Below are 27,377 nucleotides of genomic sequence, written 5' to 3' on the forward strand. Positions count from 1 at the left end.
CCTGCGCTTTTCCAGGCTAATGAGTCCCATGGCTCTCAGCCTGTCATCATAAGATCTGTTTTCCTGACCTCTGATCATGCGCGTGGCTCTCCTCTGGACTCTCTCAAGCTTCTCCACATCCTTTTTGAATTGTGGAGCCCAAAACTGGATGCAGTACTCCAGCTGTGGCCTCACCAAGGCCTTCTCGTCTGCCCATTTGCTGAGCTTGTCCAGGTCAGCCTGGATCACCCGCCTATCTTCTGGCATGGATGCTTTGCCCCAAAGTTTGGTGTCATCGGCGAACTTGGCCAGTCCACTCCTGACTCCAATGTCCACATCATCAATGAAGATGTTGAACAGGATGGGTCCAAGGACAGAGCCTTGAGGGACCCCACTGGTCACAGGGCACCACGATGAGTTACTGCCATCAATTACAACCCTCTGGGTCCGACCACAGAGCCAATTTCCCAGCCAGCGGATCGTGGTGGAGCCAAGGCCACAACTGGCCAGTTTGGCCAAGAGGTGATCATGGGATACCAGATCAAAAGCTTTTTTGAAGTCAAGATATATGACATCAATCTCTTCTCCCTGGTCCAGGTGAAGGTCACCTGGTCATAGAAGGAAATGAGATTGGTCAAACAAGACCTACCTGCAACAAACCCATGCTGGCTATCCCTTAGGATGTTAGCCTGGGCCAGTCCATCAAGGATGGCCTCCTTAATAAACTTTTCTAAGATCTTCCCCAGGATAGAAGTCAGGCTAATGGGCCTGTAGTTAGCTGGATCCACTCCCCTCCCTTTCTTGAAGATCGAAACCACATTGGCCGCCTTCCAGTCTTCGGGCACTATACCAGAGTGCCAGGAGTTTTCAAAGATCTGTGCCAGGGGCTGGGCTATGACGCTCGCCAGCTCCTTGAGTACCCTGGGGTGCAGATTGTCAGGGCCAGCTGACTTGAAGGTATCCAGCTTCTCAAGATGTTCCTTCATGAGGTCAGCATTTATGGAGGGTAGGGGATCCCCAGCACCCGGATCTCCCTGTCCCATAGCAGGCATGGGTGTCCCATGGGACTGATGAAAGACTGATGCAAAGTACCTATTTAATAGGTTGGCTTTTTCCTGGGCGTCAGTTGTCAGTTGCCCCATCTGGTTTAGCAGGGGTCCAACGTTGCCCTTGCTTTTCCTCCGGCTCCCCACGTATCAGAAAAAGGACTTTTTGTTGTCCTTGATGCTTGAAGCTAGTTGGAGTTCAGTTGCAGCCTTGGCTTTCCTGGTTTGCTCCCTGCAGGACCAGTCCAGTGCAGAATAATCCTCCTTGGAGGTGAATCCCGTCCTCCATCCTTTGTAGGCTTTCCTTTTTAGCCGCAGGAGGTCCACTAGGTCCCTGGAGAGCCAGGAGGGCTGCTGTGCCTTCTTGCTGCCTTTCCTCCATGTTGGAATAGATTTAGCTTGTGCATTGAGGATCGCTTCCTTAAGAAGCAACCACTCTTCTTGAACTCCCATCTCCCTGGGGTCATGGTCCCTAAGGGCCTGACCGACAAGCATCTTGAGCTTGTCAAAGTTGGCTTTTCTGAAGTCAAGGACTTCTGTGTTGCTGACTGACTTGCCAGCTTTATGGCGGATGGTGAAGGTGATCAGCTCGTGGTCGCTGTCACCCAGCTTCCCATCGATCACTAGGTCACCGATTAGGTCGTCCCCCATAGCCAGTACCAGGTCAAGCAGCGCTTTGCCTCTCATTGGCCCATAGACTTCTTGAGTCAGGTAGAGGTCATCCACGCACAAGAGAAAGCTTTGCGACCGCTCGGATTTTGCTGAGTGATCTTCCCACGAGATGTCTGGGTAATTGAAGTCACCCATGACAACCAAGGTCCTGGAGCAAGCGGCCTCAGTCAGTTCCCGGGTGAACTCCTGGTCAATTAATATAATAAGCATTTAAACCTACTAAGGATCCATGCTAGAGTATTTCACTTAATCTCATGATTCCTTAAACTTGTGAACAATCTCATGTCATGGCTTGTTGATTAGTTTCTAAATAAAGTGTTTTTGATTCTATGTTCTCATTTTGGAAATGAGAGTGAATATATATTTGTATTTTGATTAATATTCTTCTGCATGCAACTCCTACAACAGGGGCGGGCGATTGTTTTGGCTGCAGGGCCGCTTAATGTGTTTTGGTGAGCTATTGAGGACCACATGGGTAGCTCTTCCCCTTGACAGTTGCTCCACCCCCTGGGACCTGAAGTCCTGCCCCATAACCCCAGACCTTTTCCACTGAAAGTTCCCCCCCCTTGTCCCCCAGGTATACTCTTTGGGGGGAGGTAGGGGGCTGCCATCTTAGAACCAGAAAACCCCCCCGAAATCATACACTGAAAGTCGAACACCTACTATAACATATTTAAATGTTATTACAGAAAATATTTGTCATGATTTGTGTTTGTGTACTGTGTATAGAAGGGCTTACATAATAACTCAAAAATAAAGTCTCACTCCTTTATATTTTTGTGGGGGGGGGGTGTTTGTGGTGGGGGGTGTGTATATGGTGGTGGGTATGTGTTATGGGTGTGTTTCTATGATGGATTGTGTGTGTATGGTGCAGGTGTGTGTTTAGGGTAGGGTGTGGGGTGTTGTAAGGGGGTATGGCAGTGTGTGTGGGGGCATAGGGTATGTTGCGGGGGTATATGTCCGTGGGGATTGTGAGTGTGGGGTTTGGGTGTAAAAGAGGATGGGAGGTGTGGACCCCCCCACACACACTTCCCCCCACGGCACAGTCCTTGCTGTCGGCAGCAGCAGCAGGTGGTGGTGCTCAGGGCACTCATTCCTGGTGCAGGCACTGGTGCCCGGCAGGGCTTGGCTCCAGCTAGCACTGTGGGCGAGGTGAGGAGCACAACATGCTTGGCTGCCTCTATCACAGGGGCTCTGCTCAGTGCTTGCAGGTTCCACACTGGCACTGGGGGAAGCCCCACACTGGACTTCATGGGGAAGCAGGGGGTGGGTTCCCTCCACTCCGAGTGGAGTCTGGGGACCTGTGCGGCAGGGGGCAAGGAAAGCAGACGGCACCAGTGCAAGGCTTCGCCCAGTGCAAGTGTGGGAGCTGCAGACATGCAGCCCCCCATGATAGAGACAGCCAGGCAGGCTGTCTTCCTCACCCCTATGTGCAGCACTGGCCGGAGACCCACCCTGCTAGGTACCAGCATCTGGACCAGGCACGAGCACCCTGAATGCCCCTGCCTGCTGCTGCTGTCAACAGTAGGGGCTGCACCATGTGGGGAGCTTGTGAGGGATCCCCATAGCCTCTAAGCTGCGTGGTGTGCGTGGCCATGCAGGCATACCCTGGCAGCGCAGCCTGTGTGGCCATGCACACTACACAGCTTAGAGGGAATGCTGCCTCATCCTCCTTCACACACACACCCACGTCCTGCCCAGCTGAGCTCCATGCTCTTACCAACCCCCTGGGTGTGGACGCCGCACTTCAACTCAGCTGCAACTTGACTGCCCCTACCCTGGCCCTGGCCCCAGCCCTGCTGCTTCCCTAACTGCTGCTTGGAGTAAGCTGGATGTCAGGGAATTCAAGCAGGTTCCCATGGGGTGACTACAGGGGCAGCCCTGCCCAGAAACTGTGTGCTGACTGGGCCAGGCTCTTCTGTCCTTGAAGGTGGGAGCAAGGTGCAATAGGGTATGTTGGGGTGGGGCATACACTTGGGTGCCTCGCTCCCATACTCACAGGTAGAAGGGCTGGACAGGGTACAAGTCACTGGTCAGTGCTGTGGGCCAGATGAAAGTGCCCGGTGGGCCAGATACAGCCTGTGGGCATATTTAGCCCACCCCTGTCCTATAATATATTGCTGTTATGGGTTTGGAGGGGGAAGCATCCCCCTGAAAAAGGATATTGCCCTGTTTGGCAGTCAGTAATGTCCCTCAGGTGAATAGACAAAAAATCATTCTACCATTGCCAATATTATTTCCTGTCTCCACTCTACTCCAACATGTCATGGAGCCCGTTTGTGTGTGTGTGTATGTAGCCTTGGTGATAAGGCATATACAGATTTTAGGAATAAAAGACATTGCTATAACATTTTCATAGATTCATAGATTCATAGATGCTAGGGTCGGAAGGGACCTCAATAGATCATCGAGTCCGATCCCCTGCATAAGCAGGAAAGAGTGCTGGGCCTACATTACCCCAGCTAGATACACATCTAACCTTCGCTTGAAGACCCCCAGGGTAGGGGAGAGCACCACCTCCCTTGGGAGCCCGTTCCAGACCTTGGCCACTCGAACTGTGAAGAAGTTCCTCCTAATATCCAATCTAAATCTGCTCTCTTCTAGCTTGTGGCCATTATTTCTTGTAACCCCCGGGGGGGCCTTGGTGAATAAATACTCACCAATTCCCTTCTGTGCCCCCCTGATGAACTTATAGGCAGCCACCAGGTCGCCTCTCAACCTTCTCTTGCGGAGGCTGAAAAGGTCCAGTTTCTCTAATTTCTCCTCGAGTGGCCCTTCTCTGGACCCTCTCCAGGTTATCCGCATCCTTCGTGAAGTGCGGCGCCCAGAATTGCATGCAGTACTCCAGCTGCGGTCTGACCAGCGCCCGATAGAGGGGAAGTATCACCTCCTTGGACCTATTTGTCATGCATCTGCTGATGCACGATAAAGTGTCGTTGGCTTTTCTGATGGTTTCGTCATACTGCCGACTCATGTTCATCTTGGAGTCCACTAGGACTCCAAGATCCCTCTCCACCTCCGTGCCACCCAGCAGGTCATTTCCTAGGCTGTAGGTGTGCTGGACATTTTTCCTCCCTAGATGTAGCACTTTGCATTTCTCCTTGTTGAACTGCGTTCTGTTGTTTTCTGCCCACTTGTCTAACCTGTCCAGGTCTGCTTGCAGCTGCTCCCTGCCCTCCGGCGTGTCCACTTCGCCCCATAGCTTAGTGTCATCTGCAAACTTGGACAGAGTACATTTCACTCCCTCATCCAAGTCGCTGATGAAGACATTAAAGAGTATCGGTCCAAGGACCGAGCCCTGCGGGACCCCACTGCCCACACCCCTCCAGGTCGAAACCGACCCATCCACCACGACTCTCTGGGTGCGACCCTCCAGCCAATTCTCCACCCACCGGACTGTGCAGTCATCCAAGTCACAGCCCCTTAACTTGTTCACCAGTATGGGGTGGGATACCGTATCAAAGGCCTTCCTGAAGTCCAAGTATACGACATCCACCCCTCCTCCTGCGTCGAGGCGTTTTGTAACCTGGTCATAAAAAGAGACTAGATTGGTCAGGCACAATCTGCCTGCCACGAACCCATGCTGGTTTCCCCTCAGCATAATTTGTCCTGCCGGGCTCTCACAAATGTGAGCCTTGATAATTTTTTCAAAGACTTTGCCAAGGATGGAGGTGAGACTAACTGGCCTATAGTTGCCCGGGTCCTCCTTCCTCCCCTTCTTGAAAATGGGAACCACATTGGCCCTTTTCCAGTCCTCCGGGACTTGACCCGTGTGCCACGAGCGTTCAAATATTCCCGCCAGTGGCTCTGCAATGATGTCGGCCAGTTCCTTCAGTACCCTCAGATGGAGCTCATCCGGGCTTGCCGACTTAAAGGCATCCAGTTCTTCCAAGTGACCCTGCACCACCTCAGGGTCCACGCATGGAAGTCTGGTGCCTTGCTGCTGCCTCCCTACACTCCCAGTGAGAGACTTGTCATGCCTCTCGCTTAGGAACACTGAGGCGAAGAACTCGTTGAGGAGTTCAGCCTTGTCCCCTCTGTCTGTCACCAATTGTTTCTGCCCATTTAGCAGAGGTCCTATTCCTCCCTGGGCCTTCCTTTTACTCCCTATACATCTAAAAAACAATTTCTTATTGTCTTTTACTTGGGTTGCCATCCTCAGCTCCATGGTAGCTTTGGCCTGTCTAACTGCCTCCCTACAAGCACGAGCAGAAGAGGTATATTCCTCTTTGGTGATCTCTCCCTGTTTCCACTTTTTATGTGCTCCCCTTTTGGCCCTTAGTCTGCCCTGGATTTCTCTGGTCAGCCAGGGAAGCCTCCTGGCCCCTTTCCCTCTTTTACCTCTCACGGGGATCGTCTCGCTTTGTGCTCGAAGGATAGTTTCCTTAAGGCACAGCCACCCTTCTTGGGCTCCCATCATTTCAAAACTACTACTCTGTAGTGCGTCCTTCACTAATCGCCTGAGTTCACTGAAATCAGCTTTCCTAAAGTCCAGCACGTTCACCCTACTAGTTACCTTACCCACTCGACGCCTTACGCTGAATTGTATTTTTAGGTGATCACTGTCCCCCAGATGGCTACCGATCTGTAGGTCCCCTACTATGTCATCCCCCATTGCCAATACCAGATCCAGTAAGGCATTCCCCCTAGTGGGACCACGTACCTCCTGCGTCAGGTGGAGGTCCTGTACACAGGTTAGAAACCTGCTGTGTTCCTCCAGCAGGCACATTCAGTAATACAGTAAAAGCTCTGTTATCAGGCGTCCCCCGGAAATGGGGGATGCCGGATAACAAAACATGTCTGTTAACTGAGCGGCCCAAACAGATGTCCTTGCCTGTTTGGGCCGCCACTTCTCCCGGCCACATCCAGAGTGTTGCTGTCCCTCCTGCAGCATTGGTGCCCCTCCCGCAGGTCCCATGGGCCCTGCAGGACAGGGAGGCGGGCCCCACACAGCCTGTAATGCCCCCAGGCCATGGGGGCTCAGCAGTGCAAGCTGCTTTGCCCTGGGCTGTGGGGGCTCGGAGAAACTGGAAGTGCCACAGTGGGCACTTCCAGTTTCACTTTTTCTTACAAGCCAGCATGCTGGTTAACAGAGCATGCTGGCTTGTAAGGTGCCAGGTACCAGAGATTTTACTGTAATATGCCTCCCAATAAATATCCTCCCTTCCACAACGGGGCGGCTGCAGCTCACTAATAACAACAGCAGGTTAAACCATGCTCCCTCTAAAAACAGTGGGAGAATCAGGCCCAGCGTTGGGCCAATAAAACCTGTCATGATCCAAAATTAGAAATAACCTAACTAATTTTCTTCTCTAAACTAAAGCATATTTTCTCTTCAAGGCAGGGAAAATCTTATCAGCTAATGTCTTTTACTGAGTTTACTGTAAAATTCCAGTTCCAGAAGAATCAGAAATCAGTATCTGTCATGTTGAAGCACATTACCTGCAAGACACAAACAGGTGCTAACAAATACAAGGCCACTTCATTTCAATTAGTAGCATTTACTACTAAAGGCAAATCTACTTTTCAAATATTCAGTCTCTCAACTACACATTCTATTTTTATGCATGAATATGTTGTTTATATTCTAATATTTTTGGCCAGCTCATACCTGAGTTCTATGGATATCTTTCTTTTTTGCCATCTTACAGGGTGTTCTTCTTTCAGTAATTACATACCCTACTTTTACCACTTCAAATCCTATGTCAATTTCACTAGACTGCAGACTTTAAGAATACTGGGAGGTCCATGGTTAGGTATGTATTTGTGGCATTTTTAAAACTATTAGTGTAATAGGTGGTGGTGAAACACTGATCTTTAGGACCTCATTACCCTATAGGCTGGAACTGTTGTCAGTAGACACACACACACACACACACACACACACACACACACACTTCAGTAAGGAATAAACTTTCCAATGTTGTTAAAACAGTTTGATTTATGTAGAACAACTGTAACCTTGATATGTGGAATGGCATTGACTCAAAAATGTGCTGTGGCAGACCTTAAAAAGTTATTAATAATATTCTCTCTATATGTAGACATACATAGAAAAAAGAAATAGAAACTATTTTAGCCTTTGGAAGATTTGGTAAAGTAACAGAAACATGTGCTACTCTATTTAGAGTGGTCAAAACTCAAAGGACATATAATGTAATCTTGGGAACATTTTTAGAAGAAAAATAAAGCTAGGGTATTTCTGATTAAGAGCATACAGTTTTTATGTTTTCATTTTACAGTCAAGAAATTTTATTTTTAAAAGTTTCCTTCCCCACAAAGTCAGCTCTCTGCATGTGCAAGAACTAAACTAGTTCTGGAAACTAAAGCCCTTTGTATAATATGACAGTAGGTTCTGTATAAATGTCTCTGCTAATGTCTTTCAGGGATGTAAAACCTTGTGCTTTATGGCATAAACCAAACTTTAACTGATGAAAATTAGGAACAAATATTCCCAATTGTTACAGTTAATGATCTGAAATATTCAGTGGCTATAGTGAACACAACAATCAAGTACAAGTCAAACTAAAATAGGAAACGTCTTAAAATTCACCTTTTTCTTCTTATACTCTTGAGCACTGGATGGTTCATGTGTAAGCTAAGGCTTTCATGACTCCCTGTCTTGCCTGCCTTATGGTGGCTTGTCTAGCCTGGGAAAATAAGCTTTTACAAGAAAACAGATTAATTAGTTTTAAATGGGACTCAGTACAAAATATGGATAGGGCTACTTGTGTTTAAAATGCATTAGTTGTTCATATTTAAGACGTGCTTGTATTCATTTCATTGAGGCCACTCATTTGCTTAGCTGATGTTCATTAATAAAATGATATGTAACTATAAAAGATTACTCTCCATATTGATTTGCATTCTTTTGTTTTATTTTAGATTCTAAGGAACAAAATTAAAACAGCTTTTTATACTCAAAAGAAAAACCTGATATTAAGCACTCATTGATGATTGTTACCGGTAGATACAAGTAGGCCTGTGCAAATAGGGAACTATTTGATTCAGATTCAGATTCAGATTTGGCTGATTTGGATGCCAGAGATTCGATCTGGAGATCCAAATCATTTTCCTGATTCTATTCGGCTGAATTGCTTCAGAAGATTCAGAGCTGATTTGGAGATTCGTCCATAGAGATTCGTCCATGGGGAATCAATGAAATATCTATAACTTTGTTGTATTTTGGCTGATTCAGATGATACTTGCAGAGATGATAGCCTCTACTGAGAGCACGACATGTGCCAAGCTTTAAGTTGAGAGGTGCAGGGGTTTCTGGGAAACTGCTTCTCAAAGTCCTGAAAGCAAAATTCATGTCACATGTGTGTGTTAAGCCACAGTGGGGTGAAAACCACAGGGATGGTAGCTCTTACTGAGGCCACAAAGCCTGGCAAGGCTCAAGGAGATACATGTAGGGGTTTCTGGGAAACTGCACCTCAAAGTGCTGACAAACAAAACTTGTGAGATAGGTGACACTGTGTGTGTGTTAAGGCATGGTGGAGGGTGGTGAAAACTGCAGGAATGATATCCCCTGCTGAGGCCACAAAGTCTGCCAAGTGTCAAGGAGATAGGTGCAGGGGCTTGGGGTAAACTGCACCCCACATTCTTGAAAGCAAAACTCATGTCACGTGTATGTGTTAAGCCACAATGGGGTCAAAACTGCAGGCTTGCTAGCCCCAGTGGAGGTCACAAAGCCTGCCAAGTTTCAAAGAGATAGGGACAGGGGTTTGGGAGAAATTACCTCAAGCTGTGGACAAGCAAAACTCATGGCATGTGTGACACTGTGTGTATTAAGGTGCAGCAGGATGAAAGCTGCAGGCCTGCTAGCCCCTGCTGAGGCCACAAAGTCTGTCAGCTTTCAAGGAGATCAGTGCAGGGACTACTGGGTTCTGGGGCCCTTCACCTCTAGCTGCTGACAGGCAAAACTCGTGTCATGGGTACTTGTGCAACTGTGTCTGTCTTGGGGCACATGGCGGGGGGGAGGGGTGGAACTACTGCATGCCTGGCTGCTAGGTCCTGCTGCTGCTACAAAGCCTGCCAGCTGTTAAGGAGATAAGTGCAAGGGGGTTCTGGAGTCCTGCAGCCCTAGCTGCTGACAGGCAAAACTCGTGCCATGGGTGCTTGTGCTCATAGGTGTTAACCCTTGCTCATTAACTCATTATCCACACTAGCTACTGTGTTCCCAATAAATCATGATTCACTCAGGGACCAGCTCAATACACAGTAGCTAGTGAGGATAATGAGTTAATGAGCAAGGGTTAACACCTACAAAACCACAGACTAAGGAGAGGAAAGAATCAATACAGAGCCAGGAACTGCTTCTGCCCCAAGGCAGAGACAGTCAGTCCCACAAGCACCCATGTCATGAGTTTTGCCTGTCAGTAGCTAGGGGTGCAGGGCTCCAGACCCCCCCCCACCCCCGCACCTATCTCCTTAGCAGTTGGCAGGCTTCATGGCTGCAGCAAGGCCTATCAACCAGGCCTGCAGTAGTTCCACCCCCCAACCCCCGCCTTCCCCAAGACAAACACAGTTGCACAAGCACCCATGACACAAGTTTTGGCAATGCAGGCTCAGGGCTCCCTGCCCTGCTGGCCTCCCCCTGGGAGCCCTGTGCTGGCTGCGCCACCATGATGTGGCACCCCCTGCCCACCCAGCAGTAGCAGGGGCAGCAGCACAGAGTTGTGTTTCCTACTGCTGCTGGACAGGCAGGGGGCACCTCACCATGGAGGTTCAGCCAGCATGGGGCTCCCACAGAGAAGGCGGCAGGGCGCTGCAGGGATGCTGTTTGAACTTCTGTACAGGTCATTTTTTTCCCTGAGGAGAACAAATCTTAGATAGTTGTCTTGGATGAGTTAAATGTGTGTATGCAGCCTAGATTTACTTCCCACTCAGCATTAGGGTGAACATGCTAACCATAGATTTCAAAATGGTCCTTATTGTGTCTGTACCCAAGAAGGTCTGAATTGGACATTGGGAAAATCCAGCAATTTTGGAAACACTTAAGCAATCTCTGCATGCATGAGAACCAGTAGTGCAGCAGTGGGTTGGCCTGCCATGGGGACCTATGCCAAAGAGCATTTTGAAATGGAAAGAGGTCTACTCTGTTGCTAAATTGCAAAAGAAAGTGTCCCATTGCCCAGTGTTTTGCTTAAGAATGGAGGAGTTCATTATATTCTAGTTTTTTTGTGGAGAAAGTTAAGAGGTGACTTGATCACATAGCTGTGCAGGGAGGAGATATTTGATGGTGGAGAGCTCTGGAGATTCCAGCCACTAGGTTTTGTCATGCTTTGGTCTGCTAGATTAAAGTCAGAAAATGTGGATTAGAAATAAGTAAATCAGTATGAGTAAGAAACCATTGCAGCTGATTTACCAGGCAAGTGGTAGATTAGTCGTCAATTGACAACTCAGTTGTCATTCTAAAAGATACAGAATTTATTAATCTTTTAGTGAAGGGTCAGTGCAGTGGATCATCCTGGTCTCTCCAGGCTTTTCAGTCTCTAAGGTCTACATATGCTGAGAGAACCTTTGGAAAATTGGTAATTATAGCCTGTGATTGTAGGATCTGCAATATGCTGTGCAGTTCGCACCTTGAGCAAAGTGTTCAAAGGTGACCCTCTGTGTTAAATTATACCTCAGTTAAAGTTACAGCATTTGTGGATTCTATCAGTGCAGAGACATAAAGTGAAGAAAATGTGTAAGAGTGAATACACTATTATCAAATTTAGCAATAGGAAGAGGCACTCCATGTTCTTTAATACCTGCATTATGTGTTCTTATTATAGCATATAAGTATATAGATTTAACTTAACACAGTGATTATTGTTTTAAAGAGATTGCTTTCGTGGCACCATTACAGGAGAAATAATTTCTCAGGTGGGTTTTAACAACAATAGGTATAAATAGTAATCTAATTGTACTTAGGAGAGATTTATAGTGCTGATCACTTCTGCTTTAAAATTCAGGAGGACTGACACGAGCAATCAACACATCCCATCCTGAGAATCCATCTTGGTATTGTAAAAACTACCTGCCAGTTGCTTGTCAGCAGAATGACATGCCACACTGCACACACTGTTTAAACAACTGGCAGTCCAACATTGCATTTACTTCAATGCGAAGGCATAGGACCTAAAAATATTTAAAATAAGAGGGCCCTGGCAGACTTTCTGTTAAATGAGTGGTGGGTTGTAAACCACCATCTTAACAGTCGCACCTTTTGCAATTCTGCATGTGTGTGGCAGGAGGCACGACTGTAAGATCAGTGATCATGATCCCAGTGGCACCATACTGCTGAGGCCCCCAGAGCTAGGAGTGCAGTGAAGCCCTTAGCTCAAATGTGCTCCTGTGGCAGGGGGCACTTGTTATCCAAGCAGGGCTTCCAGCTGCAGGAGTGCATGGAGCCCTTGGCTCTGTGCTTTCCTGGCTGAATGCCCCAATTGGCCGATCGGGCTCCTAGTCAAGGACTCTATGTGCTTCCACAGTTGGGAGTTCTGATTGGCTGACTGGGCTGATCAGCTAATCTGAACCCTTGGGATTTGCCACATGTTCAATTTATGCTCTGGGAACCAGCCGCACTTGGGAAATGCCAGAATTAAGGATGCTTGTATAACCTTAACTTGTTCACAATTGTACACATGCATTCATTATAATGCATATTCGTTTTTTTTCACAGAGCCTCAGCCTCCTTCAGTGCATAGAATGCAATCTCTGAGAAAGAAAGAGGTTGTGTACTAAGAGAAGTTGGCCTGTATGACCTCTACTATACTAGTTACAAAAGTTTGTAGTGAATGTGGCAGTGGACTTGGGGAGTTGGGGAAAAGGGTGGTCTCATAATTAAGTTAAATGGTGCTCTGAAGTTCTATCCCTGCTTTGGCTTTAGAGTTTCTTGCTGATGGGGCAGAGGAGACCTAACTAGTATGCTGAAAAGTTAGTATGTCATCACAGAATTAAAGACTGGATCAGAATGTGTAAAGACAAGGTTAATTTTGTCATTTCCTAGCTTTAAGGTTGCAATGCCAAGCATTAGTGTCCTTGTAACCTAGTTTTGTGACAGTGAGTGTATCACTTTTGAGGTCATCTTTAAAAAACCCCAAATAGCACAGATTCTATCATATATTGTTTTGACTGGGACTGTAAATTTAAATCTGCTACACAGAGGACAGCCACTTAAGATACTGCATTAACTAATAGCAGCAAAAGGTTAATATCCGTTATATGTGACGCATACTTTGGCTGAAGTTTTCACAGGTATTTGCTGATGGGAGATGAATGATTCTCAGGAGTCCTAGAGTGACAGCCAAGCTCTGGAGCTCCAACAGGGAAAGTCTTATCCATTTTCCCCCAAATCCCTACAACTAAAAATTCAGTATGTAAAGTATAGGGCAACCTTATAGGAAATTCTACCAACCCACCTGTGATATAAATTCTACCAATCCACCTGTGCTATTGCTTTCTTAGTGTGATATCTTTAATTGAACCATCTGTGTAGTTGGGATAGAGACAGATAAACCTCTGAATTCAAGACATTTTGTCAGGTCACTTGTCAAATACCTTGCATGTGAAAGCTTGTCTAACTGTCCCAACTACACAGTTGGTCCAATAAAAGATATTACCCAAAGAAACTCTTGCCTCTTGTAATTTCTGGGCTGTCATGACTACAACATCAGTCTTATGCTACCATAAATTGCTATGAAAGAGGATTGTCTGTGGGTCTTTCATCACTTCCCTTTTCAGTTCAGGAAGCAAGACCCATTCAAATCCTCTTACCAGAAACGTAATTCAAATATAAATTGAGACCATCAGAACTGCCCTGATTATCCTTCCAAAAGCCTGTCACTCCAGGTGCTGCTTCTGCAATACCCTCCCGTTCTGCCTGCTGTTCTTCACATGCACATCTGGGGCAAGAATTACTAAATTCTGCCTCAAATACCAGTGCCTGCATGACATGAGTTTTGCTTTCAAGAATTTAGGGTGCAGTTCCCCCCAAACCCCTGCACCTATCTTTTTGAAACTTGGCAGGCTTCATGCTCTCAACAGAGGCTACCACTCCTGCAAGGTTCATCCAAATCAGACAAAAAACAACAAAGTTATAGGTAGTTGATTGATTCACCATTATACCCTATGGCTGGATCTCCAAAGCAGCTCCATGGAGCCGCTTCGGCGGAATTGAAGTGGGAAACCAATCCAGAGCTCTGGATCAGATCCCTGGCATCTGAAGTAGCCAGATCCAAAGCCAAATCAAATAGCTGCCTATTCACACAGGCCTAATAGGCACCCCATGTGCCTAACTTCGCAGTTTTTGCTGTTGGGATCAAATAGTGCCTTTACAATGCAGGGGAAAAAAGAATGAAAAAACTTTTATTGATAGCTCTTAAAGAACTAGCAGAACTTTGAATAAAGAATCAAAAGTGTGTTTGTACAAACTATGTGATGAACTTTCACTCACTTCAGTGAGAATGCCATATGTTGAGAACTTGTAGGAAAGGACACTTACTGGAAACTTATCATTTCAAATTGTTACTGTGGGGGAAAATGTTCTGTTTGAAATACAAAAGAAAACTCAGTGCGGTAGGAGTTTAAAAGGCAAAATAAAGCTTACTACTTTAAGTGCTGCAGTAAAATATTGTCTCTTTTTGAGATGAGGTGTTGGATTCAACAGGTTTGTGCTGTTACACATTAAAGTTTATTGTCACATTGTTATCTTGTAGTAGAGGTGATTCTAGATAAGTGTGGGTGATTACAGATGGTAGAGATTAATCCATTGGGTCCATGCGAGGCAGATACAGTGGTTAAAATATACAAGTAATACATCAAATTTCATATCACAGGTAATGAAAAATTCCCGTTTTTATTTCAGGCTCATTCTTTGCCAACTGGAAGAACTAGTTTTTCAAACTGGGACCTTGAACCAGTAAAATACTTAAGAATATGCTTCACTTAAAATATATGAATAGTCAGATTCCCTTCAGTGGGGTTATGTGTTTTGAGTTAACATTAGGAACATATTTAAAAACTTTGCTAGGTTGGGGCATTGCTCTTTTCCAGTGAGAAAAGGTGCTTAGGTTCAGCTAAAATTTGTCATTGTCTTGACAAACAAGGAATATCTGACTTTATTTTTTTAAATCTGTGTGGTATTGTCCAATTTATAGTTTATTACCATATTTCTTCACATGTTACAACCTTTTCCCCAAAAATCAACTCTCCTTCCTCCAAAATTCTGTGTCTTAAGTGAGGGAAACTGATTTTTGCACCAGAACTGAAGTATAGGGATCCTAATAGCTTCATAGGGATGCTATAATGGTGCCAGGTGGTCCTTCTCTCCCAGCTAGGCATGGAGAACTGCAATGTGCTTTTCAGAGTCACAGTTAGTTTTACCAGTGTCACAGCCACTGCCAAAAACTGAGCCAGAAGCTGCTGGCAATTCAGCAGTGGCTGTGAGAGGGTAGCTTCGGCTGAGCTTTGGTTAGGATTTATTAGAGCTGTGTGACACTTTGGTCTCTGACTGGATTCAGTAAAGATTCAGACCAATTCAGTGGCCAGATCTCCAAATCTGAATCAAATCAGGAGATCCTTTAATTTCTCCGTATTGAATTGGAACCCTCTGAATCAATTTGGAGAGATTCAGAAAGATTTGGTGGTTCAGACATAGACACAGCTTTAAATGTTTTTTCTACATACCTCAAAGTACTCATCAACAATGAGATGGTGGGATGGATGAAGCATTGCACAGGAGCGCAGGGGGCTCCCCAATGTGCTTGGCAGCAGATCTGAAAGTGGTTCAGAAGTACTTACGGTCCACTTCCATGTTTGCTGGGGGGGCTCCCAACATCGCCCCTGGCTTGGTAACTGGTGCCTCCTGGGTCTATGGAGGGCAGCCAGGGTCCCCCTGTGGCTGATCACTGAGCCAGGGGGATGTGGGGAACCCCCGCATGTTCCCCGGCTGACCCAGAAGTGGACTGGAAGTACTTCTGGTACAGTTCTGGCTTCAGAGCTGAGCATGCTGGCGGCCCCCACATCACCCTGGCTCAGTGATCAGCCTGTGGGGTGCTCCATCTCCCCCAGCATCACAGCATTCATGAGACTCACCTGCTACCTCCAGGTACGTAGAAAAAACATTTAAAGCTGTGTCTATGGCCAAATCACTGATTCTCTGAGTCACCATTGAATCTTCAAATTCAAATTCAGCTAAATCAAATTGGGGATACTGATCCAAATCAACTAATTGAATCACTGTCCCCAATTTGGTCCAAATCCAAATCCAAATCCAAATCGAATACTGTCCATTTTACACACCCCTACGATTTAGCCACATGGTCAGTATCCCCGGGGGTCAAGTTTTAGCTGTGACTCTTGAAAATGTTTTCTTGCTTCTGCCTTTCCAAAACAAGATACATGGAGGTATATGGAGTATGTGAAAATACTGTGCAATCTTCACTGTCTCGAGGTGACTCCTATTTACATTACAGAAGCACTGGTGCTAGGGCTTTTTAGTAACAGCTGTAGGTCTAAGATTTCCCTACTTATTAGAGCTATTGTGCCTATCTAATAACTAAAATCTTCTAGGGCTTTAGTGAAAAGCTTGATATCAAGTGTTTCTGTTTTTTTTTCTATCTTTCAAATTTAATTAGTCATCAAAGGCTCTTGTTTGGTGATTGCAGCTCCCATGAATCAAACTTCAGTACCAGAATGAAGAAAGTAATTGGATCAAAGAATACAGTTTTTAAGTAGTTGTACCTAGGAATACTTAAATATTACTTTGCTATTCAAGTCCTTTTCATCCTTATATATCAAAGTGCTTAAAAAATTGTATATAAATTGTGGGGCATATGAGGTGTACAGGAGTGGAGGGATGTGCTGAAGGTCACTTATACAAGTCAGTGGCATAGCCAAGAATAGATTATTTAATGTACTGGAGATATTTGTGGAGCTTATCTGTCTCTTCTAGAATGGACGGCTATAGGACTGACTACTTTTCAGAGAAGGTAGGCAGAACTCTGGGGCCTGAGTCCATTTAACCCAGTATGTGATCCAATGCAAATCATTTTGGGCCTGGACAGATGTAATAATTGAAATATTTACAAGTGAAGTGTTACAGCCTCCTCTATCACCAGCCTGGAATCCTGGAGGCTGCAGTGATGGGGATGGGAAGTAGACGGGGGGGAGGGGGGGGGGAGGAAGCAGACAGCTGGAGATAAGCAGTGCGGGTTGTATAGGATCCACTGACCCACCTGCTGGGAGTCTGAAACTCCAGCTTCAGTCCTGTCTATAATTCCTTTCTGGCTTTGCTACACATTAATTTTAGGCAGATCATAGAGTTTTTAACCACTGGATTGACCACACTTTAACACCTGAAACTAGCTTTAAGCACTCTTTAGGCGGTTTAAAGTTATGCCACTTTAGGGCAGGTTAAACCCTGATCCATGTTACCCAGTTCATGTTCCGTTACTGTGTGGTCAGTCCCCACAGATGAGCTACCCAAACTGCATCCCAGGCCAGTGTCCTGTCCCTTGTCTTCCTATTCTGTGTGGATGAACTTTCTCCCTCCTGAACTTTACTGTTCATGGGTGGTCCTGGCACTAAGCCAACTTCCCCTCCTGCCACTGGGGATGCGACCTTCCTGCTCCCAGGGATGCAACCCCATGCAAACAGCCTTCAGAGCACATGACAGCTAGCCAGGTCACAGGGCATGTTCAGGTTTGGTAGTGGTAGCTAGGGCAGATGGGGGTGAGGAACAAGGTAGAGGGCCAGATTGGGTCCCCATGACCTGAGGCTTCCTTCCTGGGACAGGGGCAGTCACTTCCCTAAAAGTGCCTTCCCTCACTGCTCCCACCTCCTGGCCACCCCAGGAAGCATGACCCCCAACACCTCAATCCCAGTTTATTTGACATGAGACCTTCTTCAATTAACTTCCTCTTTATTTTTTTAAATTTTTCTTCTTTTTATTTTATCCTTCAGTGGCTGGCTGACTTCATTTTAACTCTCCCCCCCTCCCCCCCATTTCCTTTTCACTGCCCATTTTTTGCCCCCCCCCAAGCCACCTCTCCAACACGCCCCACCTAGAGCAGGGGTACAAACCTGTGCTGGCCTATAGTGGCAACTCACAGCTGTAGGTCCTAATCAGGCCCCTGCCCACCAGCCCTGTACTGCAAGTCAGAGCTGTGCAGGTGGGGGACAGTCAAAGAAGGTTTTTAGCCTTGAGGTATGACTGCTTCAAACTCAAGCTAGCACTAACGCTGATCAACAAGTTAGCAGCTCAATGTACAACATGTAACAACCTTTCTCTCAGTCAAGCAGGGAGATAAAGGAGACTGAAGTTGAAGGGCCCAGTTCCAGAGCAGGTGGGAACCCGGGGAGTTGACAGGGTCTGGTTTTGGGAAAGCCTAACTACAGATTTGGCATGCGCAGGGGTCCCACTGGGGATCTAGCAGTGCCCTGGGACCATGGGCTGGGACTTGGTAGATTGGACAGCTGGCAAGTTGCTCATCCTGATCTCCCTTCCTCCACTGGGTAGATATAACAAAAAGTCAAATGATCCAAAATAGTACTTCATTTAAAAAAGTATTATTCCGGCCACATCCGGAACATTTTAAAGAGCATTCATGCCAGTAGAGCTGGCCCTTTTGAGACATTTCAAAGGTGTTTGGGATGTTTTAATTATGTCCATCTGCACCCCTGGGTTTCAGACCCCCCTCCCCCACCTCAGTGTGATAAAAACAGGCTTTTAATACCTAAACTAAAAAATTGCAATCCCTAAATTCCTGCAGAGTGGCCACCTAACCTGCAAAAAACCTGGTTTAGATCTGCCCATGTCAGAGAAGGTAGGCATTGAAGTTGGGTCACGGAGCAGTAAGGAAGAAAAGATTCATTACATCATAAAGAACACACAGGAGAGAGCATGATTCCATTCTAACTATATTCTTGTTCCAGGAAGTTGTGTTTTAAACAGACATTCAGAAAATAAAGCAGATTATTTCCTGGAGCAAGCAACAGAATTCATAAACTTCCCTATCAATCTAGTGACATAACCATTAGACTTCAGAGTCTCAGTCAGAGATGGGATTTCAGCCACCCCTCTACTTAGCATTTTATTCTATCTGGCTAGAGCTAGGCAGCTCCCTGCTCAGTGTGCATTGGTTTGAATAATCTTTTTGAGTCACCTAACTGAGTCATCAGTCCCATGGAATGCCCATGCCCACTACGGACAGGGAGATCCAGGTAAGGGAGATCCCCTGCCCTCCATCAATGCTGACCTTGTGAAGGAACACCTTGACAAGCTGGATACTGTCAAGTCAGCTAGCCCTGACAATCTACACCCCAGGCTACTTAAGGAGCTGGCAAGCATCATAGCCCAGCCCCTGGCACGGATCTTTGAGAACTCCTGGTGCTCTGGTGTAGTGCCCGAAGACTGGAAGAAGGCCAATGTGGTGCCTATCTTCAAGAAAAGGAGGAAAGTGGATCCAGCAAAGTATAGGCCCATCAGCCTGATCTCTATCCTGAGGAAGATCTTAGAAAAGTTTATTAAAGAGACCATCCTTAATGGACTGGCTGATGCCAACATCCTGAGGGATAGCCAGCATGGGTTTGTTGCAGGTAGGTCTTGCTTGACCAATCTCATTTCCTTCTACAACCAGGTGACCTATCACCTGGACAAGGGAAAAGAGATTGATGTCATATATCTTGACTTCAAAAAAGCCTTCAATCTGGTATCCCATGATCACCTCTTGGTGAAACTGGTCAGTTGTGGCCTTGGGTCTACCATGATCCACTGGCTGGGAAATTGGCTCTGTGTTTGGACCCAGAGGATAGGAATTGATGGAAGTCAATCATCATGGTGCCTTGTGACCAGTGGGGTCCCCCAAGGCTCTGTCCTTGGACCCATATTGTTTAACATCTTCATTAATGGTGTGGACATTGGAGTCAGAAGCGGACTGTTCACTGATGGCACCAAATTCACCGATGGCACCAAACTTCGGGGCAAAGCATCCACACTTGAAGACAGGAGGGCAATCCAGGCTGACCAGGAAATGGGCAGATGATGACCTGATGGTGTTTAACACTGGAAAATGCAAGGTTCTTCACATTGTGAGGAAAAACCTGCAGCATTCTTATAGGCTCGGCAGTGCTACACTTGCTAGCACTATGGAAAAAAGAGACTTGGGGGTCATCATTGACCACAAGATGAACATGAGCCTTCAATGCGATGCTGTGGCTAGTAAAGTGAGCAAAATGCTGGCTTGCATTCATAAATGCTTCTCAAGTAAATTCCAGGAATTCATTCTCCCCTTGTACTCGGCCTTGGTGAGGCCGCAGCTGGAGTGCTGTGTCCAGTTTTGGGCCCCACAATTCAAAAAGGATGTGGAGAAGCTTGAGAGAGTCCAGACGAGTGCCACATGCATGATCAGAGGTCAGGAAAACAGACCTTACGATGACAGGCTGAGATCCATGGGACTCTTTAGCCTGGAAAAGTGTAGGCTCAGGGGTGATCTGATAGCCACCTATACGTTTATCAGGGGTGCCCACCAGGATCTGGGGGAATGTTTGTTTACCAGAGCACCCTAATGGATGACGAGGTCGAACAGTCATAAACTACTTCAAGACGGTTTCACGCTGGACATGAGGAAGAATTTCTTACTGTCCGAGCACCCGAGGTCTGGAATAGCCTGCCATCCATCGGAGGTGGTTCAAGCACCTACACTGAACACCTTCAAGAGAAAATTGTATGCTTATCTTGTTGGGATCCTATGACCCCAGCTGGACTCAATGATCTTCTGAGGTCCCTTCCAGTCCTAATGTCTATGAAATCTATGAACTCTCCCTAAGCATTGTACAGAGCCCAAACATCTGCATTGGTGCTTTGGGTTCCATGCTGGGGGCCAAGTGCTGAAAACTTTGGCACTGCAGTGCCTAATTTTATAGACATCTATGATTTTTATTGGATATGTCTATTAAAACCTAAGGATCCTACTGCCACTAAAGAAGATAAAATTTTCACAGACTGAACAGGAAGCAGGATGCGGCAATTTTTTTATGGCCACATTTTCATTGTCTGTGCAAAGGATCAAATATGTTCTTGAGATTTCCTGTTTTGAAACTACAATATTTCATATTCTTAGATATGAAGTAAGAAATTTTGTTTTGAGATCATTTTCTTAATTCTGCAACTTTCCTCTTGGGTTTGATCAAAATATGATGTTCCCTTTAGAAAACAGCACTGCTGAGGTTTTGATGGGCATCATCCTATCTTGGTTTAAAGTACATCAGACAGAGAGAGAGATTGAAATAAAAGGTTATATAGAAAATATATATCTGGAAAAATTGTTTTTTAGAGCTGGTATTCTGGTTCTTGCCTATGTTTGAGTCTTGTATAAACCAAAAGCTTTGTTCCTTGTTTGGGTTAGTGGCAGTGAAGTCTTTAACTTTCAATATGTAAAATGGACTCTGCCATATGGGGTGGGTTCAAATGAATTCACAAGTGTGGGGTGTTTCCTGGGATTTCTCTAGGAGTTCACAAACATGTGCTGCTGCTAGTTGTCCCCAGGGAGATGCATATGCATGCTCATCTGGACATGCCTGTAATGTCAGAGATTCTTCTGGAATCCTGTATTTTGTGTCATTTTTCCTGGTTTCATTTGAATGAACCTCTTCAATTTCCTGCTTTTATGTCATGGAGATCATAATTAGGGGTCTATCCAATGGTGGCTGGCTTATTTCGCAGGTAGGTCACCAGGCCTGCTGCCATTTTTGCAGGCTGATTGTGCTGGGCCTCCCCCCACACCTTTGATTGGTTGAGAGGCCCTAGTGGCCTTGCCCTTTGCTGCTGATTGGCCCTACCCTTTCTGCTGATTGGTTGAGGGCTCTCTGTCATGCTAATTGGTGAAGAGGGTGGGGCTACATGACAGGTAGTCCGCTCAGCCAATCAGCAGCAAAGGGTAGGGTACAGCCTTCTTGGGCTTCCCTTCATGCTGGCAGCCCCCATGCAGGGATAGGCTGAAGAACCATGAGGACTCCCCAGTGGGAGCCAGCATGTTATTTTCAGTGAGGTTCTACCCCTCCCTCTCCACTGTAGATTTGTTAGGCATTGCCCAATTTTGCGGGCAATGCCAGATTTTGCCATTTCCACAAAATCTGCAAAATCGCAATTTCGGTAGGTACTTAATTGTAATGGAAATCAGGCAGGATCATCCTAAATGGAGAGACCCTCTGTACAGAATATATAAGGTGTCAGGGCATATATAAGTTACTCTGTGTGTGTGGTTTGGTTTTTGCAGAATGGCAGTGTCTTGTAACTATAATTTTTAAAGACAGTGTTAAATCTCCATTTGTTTTAACCATGGAGTACAAGGAAAGAAAATGTTGAGATAGGTTTTAAGAATCTGACTAATAATTATGATGACTGCTACATGTCTCATCTAGGTAGTAAGCTGTAGATTGCAGAACAGAACTGGAGCTTATAAAGTTGAGATAGGACTCACACTGTGCTGAGGCTTAAGCAGGAGGATGTGTATCTAAAGGAGAACAGACATGCAGCTTTCAAAGGAGGGAGGAACTGGCTGTCCTATTCATGACCCTTCCCTGTTGACTGGCCAAGAAGGAAAAGTAGCTTATATAGCACACCTATACTTCAAAGTGGGTTGGGTAGCACCCAGTAATGGAACAGAATGAAAAAGGGAGGAAAAAGCAGGAATTAAAAAGTGTACCCAGATACACACAGTGTGCTGATTCTTGCCTTTGGGAACTTGTTTTACTACACTGGTTAGCTGAATCATGAAGTTGTTTTTATATATTCCCTCTGAGACATTCAGGCTCTTAAAAATTCTTGGCAGAAATCCAGTTATTCTACAGAAATCTGTTCCACTCAGCCTCTAGGATTTCAGCATGGGATTTGCTGTCAGACTTTTAGGGCCTGATTCATAGCAAATTTTCACATCATTTATATGGGACTTTTAAAGAATTTACTCAGAGAGAGGCATACACACACACACACACACACACACACACACACACATACACACACTGCTTAGAGGCAGGAATTTCCCAGCTTTATTTAGGGCGAAGGAGAAGAGTGTTTTCATAAATCCCTTAACAATTTCATGCATTCATTTCTGCCCAAATACTATTCAGCATATACCTGCACAAGTCTTCATTTTTTTCCTGTTTGGAAGGGATGTGCAATGTTTTAATTGGCTTGTAAAGACTGGAGGGACTGGGGGAGAGAGAAATCCTCCACAGCTGAAATGTATAAAAAAAAACTTGCAGGCTTTTTATATTGTGTGAAAGGAGATGGGCCCCTTACTACTGTAATTATTTGCTTCTCCTGCTCCTTCACTCACAAAGACCCTTTTCTATGATAACTCTGTACTTCATTCCTTTAAACCTCATGTCAAGTTCTGACATGGATGGCCTGAACTTGCAGCCAAACACCTGCCTTAGAAAGCTGTCATTCTCCCTCTCAAATATCATAGCTGTAGGTGTCATCCATCTTGTCAGAGTTCGAAAAAGCACCCTCCCACAACACCCTGCCCCCCGAGACACCCTCCCCATTTCCAACTCCCTTTGCCTCACTGGAAAGCCCATTTCTTGTAACTTCACTTGAATTCTTGGCTCCCTGACACGGTGCCTCCTGACACTGTCAGAACAGTATCTCTCTCTGCTCTATTTCCCAGAGTAACGGGAAAAAGGAAACCTGAAGGTATTCATTTTTTTTAACAAAATCCTAAACCAGCTACTGTATCTGTCACTTCAGGCTTCTGAATTTCATTACTGTTGACAGAGATGTATGACAAATCCTAATTGAGGATTTGCACCTGTGGCACTACGGTGACTGCGTCTTTTTGGATCTGGTGGATGGCTCCTTTCCCATTCTCTGCTGTTCAGAGGAATCCATCTGTAGACTCAGTGAATTGGGATTTTAGGAAGGTGAAGGGGTTGTGAAGGCTCTGAAAACCTGTTTGCCTGAGGAAGAGTACATTATGGTGTGAAAATATCTTCCAGTTTGTAAATTGCAAACAAGCATAATCAGAAAAGAGAGGGAACTTCCCTCTAGAATTACTATTGCTCCCTTTTCTCTGTGCGAGTATACTTATATACACACCAAATATATAAAAATAATGTGCATGTATAAACTGCCATTTGGGATAATTGCACCATGCATATAGGTAGAAATGTTACTGCTCTCCTCATAATCACGTTTTCAATGATTTACAGTATGTAGTATGTGGTTTATGTGTAGACCAGTAGAGTTGCATTGAGCTCTGTCCACAAACTGTTCTGAAGTGCACACCTGCAAAAAACCTGGTATCTTGTTTTGACTAGAGCATGCAAATTGCCCAGTGGTTTGTGGTGGCAGTTCATCTGAGCTGTCAGTCCGTTACAGACCACCAGTGTGCTACCAACACTTGTTCACCACACTGCCTCTCACCATTGCCACACCACAGACCACACATGCTATCGCACCACACAGGCAGAAAGGCTGACTCAAAGGTCACTAAATACTGTTACATTCTCTGATGTGCTGTAATTGCAGAAGTCACACCCATGGCTTACCCATGTATTGCAGAATTTCTACTGGAAAATTTCCAAAGATCTTTTGGAAATATGTAATATTGTAAAATCTAGAACTACTTTTGTACTAGATAAAGCCTTATGACCTACAGGGTCTCTAAACTTTGAATGGGGTCAATTTATGTCTAACCTTAGTGTACCTGCACACTGATGCATTATTCCTTTCTAGCACTTGTTGTGGGGATCAGGGCATGCAAATAGGGATGGGATCAGATGCAGCCATGTTCTTCCTGTTCTTTCTGTATAAGATCACAGAGATGGTATACTATGGGAGTGAGGCTGCACAATTCACAGATCTGGTATAGTATGAGACCTGCCCTTAAGTGCCCCTGAACTGCTGTAAGTGATCTGTCTCTCAGATCCTTCCCCTATACTAAGAAGATAGGAGTGGAAGGGCTCTTCTTGGTCATAGAGTTCAGTGCCCTACTATAGGCATACATGTCCTGTAATCTCTTTCATAAACTGGATAATCCCTTTAATAAAGATCTACAAATATTTCTTATATCTCTCTTCCGCCCCAATAATCTGTGACTCACCCTTCAGGTCCCCATTCCATACAGTGTCCTGGACTCCTGCCTTACCACATTTCCCCCTGGTTTCTCTAGCAGTTGGAGTCAGGAAGAGGTCATCTTGTACTATAAATGTTTACACAATAAACTTTGCTCCTTGTATACTTAAAGACAACCTTCTTTATATTCTTAACCTCCTAGTGAACCTGCCCCAAATATTTTGAAGCCCTTCTCCTCAGCAAAGGCTGCAGAAAATAAGTGAAATGTTTAGGTCAGGCTATTTTAAGCACAGTGTGTGTAGACACCAAGAGCTTCTGCAGGGTTGCTCACACGCTAGTAGACATTACTGTGTTTGACCAATCACATTCTGCCACTTCATTGATAGAAATCTGATGACTGCTTCACCAGGCTTCTGATGCAGATTGGATGTCTCTTTAAAGTCCATATTTCTGGAGCCCTATGATTTGAACAAGAATCTTGCATTTCATTAAAAAGATAAAGGAAGTTCTTAGCTCTCATAGTTATATAGAAAAGCTGGGAGCCACAAAGCCTAAAGGCTCAAAATCCAGAGGACAAATAAAATACCTTATTTTTTTTAGTCATTCTCTTGATTTGGGAGTGGGAAGCAGAAAGCATTACTCAATTTGTAAAATTTTTGAAGTCACAAAATTGAAATCACTGCTTTGTAAGTTCTCTCCTTCCCATACTGACTGTTCCAGCTCATTCTCTTATACTTCCTGTGGTTTGACTTTGCTCTCCCTGCCCCCTTTTCCCCATTTTGGATCCCTGCCCCCTTTTCCCCATAGTGGATCTGAGGGGTGGGGATGCAGTTGCACTCTCTTCCCCCTTTGATGCTTACTCCACCCAGGCTTTAGAAGCAATTGTATGGGGGCAAGGGGAGGGCAGCAGCATTTCTATTTAAGCAGTGGCTGAGGAAGTCAGTTGCCTTCATGGTTTATTGCCAACTTCCTGATTCCTGTTAATCTCTTCACTCCACACATGTTGATTATCCTCTCTCTTTTTTAATGATCTCTGTTCCATTGTTTAAACTATCTTTTCTTCTGAAATTCTGCTGTCTACTGGCCATTCCTGATAATGTCTCAATTTCATACCTCGGAAAATTGTTTTTAGCTTTAGGTAAAAGCCTTAACTCAGGTGTGGTAACATTTAACTTGGGTGTGGAAATGACTGACAGTGAAATACTGGATGCACAGTTAAGATGCTCAAGGTGAGATTTTGCTTTACAAATCTGAATAAGAGACATATTTAGCTATAATGACTGCTGGACTCATGATACAATCTCTTTTGACTATTTCAACTTTTTTGCCTAATTTTTTGTATTTTTTTTAAAGATTAAATATAATCTAGCAAATCAGCGCATACTCCAATAGTTCACAGCAAGTAAAAATCCAAAACTCTGATGCTGCAATCTATTGATTCTGAAGACACCAAGAGATATCCCATCAAGTATATAATGTCAAGCTGGCTCCCAAGTAGGTGTTTCCTGAGTATCAATCAAGTTCCTGAGATGTTCCACCCAGATAACCCCTTGTCAATAGAGAGGACAATTTGATTTACACTATTGAGAATGAATGCCTGAAAGAAGCTGAACTGGGGATATAAAAATCTGTAAAAGAAGCAGCAGTGTATGTGCTGACACCACCTGCTTTCTTCTGGAGAGGCTGAAGGAGGAAGATCGTCTCCCTTCAAGGATCGTGCTGAGAACTTTGACCTGTCAGCTTTGCAACCCAAGTGCCTTGGACTGGTGAGATCCCAGCTCTCTCTCTCTCTTTTCTCTTCTCTCTCTCTAAGCATAGATTTCTGAACTTGAACTGTATTAGTTAAGCTTGAGCTAAGTTTCCCCAAATACTTAGTGAAACCAGGGTATACTGTGACTGTTTGTGTTTGTTTTTCCTTTGCATGTCTATTACTACTAGTGTCAATATATATTTAATCTACTTAGCAATAAATAACTTTTATAGTCAAACTGGTGGTAATTGGGTATATTTTACCTTCTTTACTTCTCTTTTCCCCACTTGCTCTGCAGCACCGCCCCTCTTACCTAAGCTAAAGATCCCTGTGAAGCCCCGAAATACTGTGGGGTCTGCTCATCAAGAGGCTAAAAGATTGGGACGTGCTGAGTTTGAAACACTTAAGGGGATCAACTTGTACAGGCTGATTGACCCAGTTTGGCTCAGACGTGCCCTAATGAACTGAATGGTGGCCCATAAGGGTGTCATCTGGACACCCAGCCAGATTCAGAGGTATTCTGTTTAACTGTGTGCTTGTGACTGACTGTAGTTTATTGTTGCTCTGATGAACTGATTCTTGGCATATGAGGGTGTCAGCCTGTCCATGCTGATCAACCTGGCCAGCTCAGGTGTGTCACGTTAATTTGTGTATGTGTGTGTGTGTGACTGATTTGGGGACTGGAGGAACCCAGCCCCACTGAACTGAGTCCTGCAAGATAGCTCCATCGGGGGGTTAGGGCTTGCAGAAGGGAGAGATACAGCTCCATATAGAAACACAAGTAATACAAGCAGCACATTGATAGAATTACCAAGACCCTAGCCCTAATAAATGAGCACATCCCAAAGTAGCGGGCAAATCT

At 45.3% G+C, this 27,377-nt stretch overlaps 1 long non-coding RNA gene across 1 annotated transcript in view; it reads left to right on the plus strand.

Annotated features, from left to right (window-relative positions):
• LOC149868956 (uncharacterized) overlaps window positions 1-26,858 on the plus strand; it is a 334,750-nt gene extending 307,892 nt beyond the window's left edge. The window contains exon 10 of the long non-coding RNA XR_016441365.1: window positions 26,119-26,858. This is a non-coding gene — a long non-coding RNA (uncharacterized LOC149868956). The remainder of the gene's footprint in view (window positions 1-26,118) is intronic.
• Window positions 26,859-27,377: the final 519 nt, after the last annotated feature.

This window comes from Crocodylus siamensis, chromosome 3, assembly GCF_052110815.1.
Source record: "Crocodylus siamensis isolate JL-2025a chromosome 3, ASM5211081v1, whole genome shotgun sequence".
Lineage (NCBI taxonomy): Eukaryota > Metazoa > Chordata > Crocodylia > Crocodylidae > Crocodylus > Crocodylus siamensis.